The sequence below is a fragment of the Sinocyclocheilus grahami genome, unplaced genomic scaffold (genome assembly GCF_001515645.1).
Source record: "Sinocyclocheilus grahami isolate Dianchi unplaced genomic scaffold, SAMN03320097.WGS_v1.1 scaffold73.1, whole genome shotgun sequence".
Classification (NCBI taxonomy): domain Eukaryota; kingdom Metazoa; phylum Chordata; class Actinopteri; order Cypriniformes; family Cyprinidae; genus Sinocyclocheilus; species Sinocyclocheilus grahami.
The window spans coordinates 1,572,381-1,573,129 of NW_015505252.1; the positions used below are offsets into that span (position 1 = coordinate 1,572,381).

The window sequence follows — 749 nt, forward strand, 5'->3', positions numbered from 1 at the left end:
GAATATAAATATATATACACACACACATGTAAATATTTTCAAAATATATACTGTATGTGTGTGTGTATTTATATAAACATATATACACAGTACACATACATATATTATGTAAACAAAAATGTTTATTTTGGATGCGATTAATCGTTTGACAGCACTAATATTTTGATAAATGTATATTTATATTTCAAACTATAAAATATTATTTTTAAAATACATATTTGTATATTCAAACTAAAATTTCTACTGTTTTTTCCCTATATTTATTTTTTCATATGTATGAAAGAACAGAATGGATTATAATGTTATATATATAATATTAGATCTCTCTCTCACATCAGCTATAACATAATTAGACTGCTAAAAATGCCTATCCATCCATGCATTCACCTGCACACATCTTTTGCAGCTTACGTTCAAATCACCAAACCTTGCATCGCACCATCATCCATCTATCTCCCTTTCTTCTTCAGCACAGCCACGGTGATTTAGATGAAGGCAGTATACCCAGACCTGTCAGACAAAATGTGTGGAAACCAATGGAAAGTGTCAGGAACATTTATGGTTGGGCACAAATGCTTTGCTTTTGATATGCATGTGTAACCTTAATGGCAAAACTAATGAGGTGGTATTGTGGTCTATAGCATTATATCATAGACCGAGTCCTCTTTCTCCAGTTAGCAGAGCTCAGTGGAGTAAAGTGACCTGAATTCCTGAGCTTCAGTCACAGGGGAGTGATGCACAGCTGATGG

General features: G+C 32.8%; 1 protein-coding gene across 1 annotated transcript in view; it reads right to left on the reverse strand.

Moving 5' to 3' along the window:
- LOC107585663 (synaptic vesicle glycoprotein 2C-like) overlaps positions 1-429 on the reverse strand; it is an 86,334-nt gene extending 85,905 nt beyond the window's left edge. The window contains exon 1 of the mRNA XM_016272779.1: positions 388-429. The gene's annotated coding sequence lies outside the window, so the exon portion shown is untranslated. The remainder of the gene's footprint in view (positions 1-387) is intronic.
- Between the last annotated feature and the right edge of the window lie 320 nt (positions 430-749).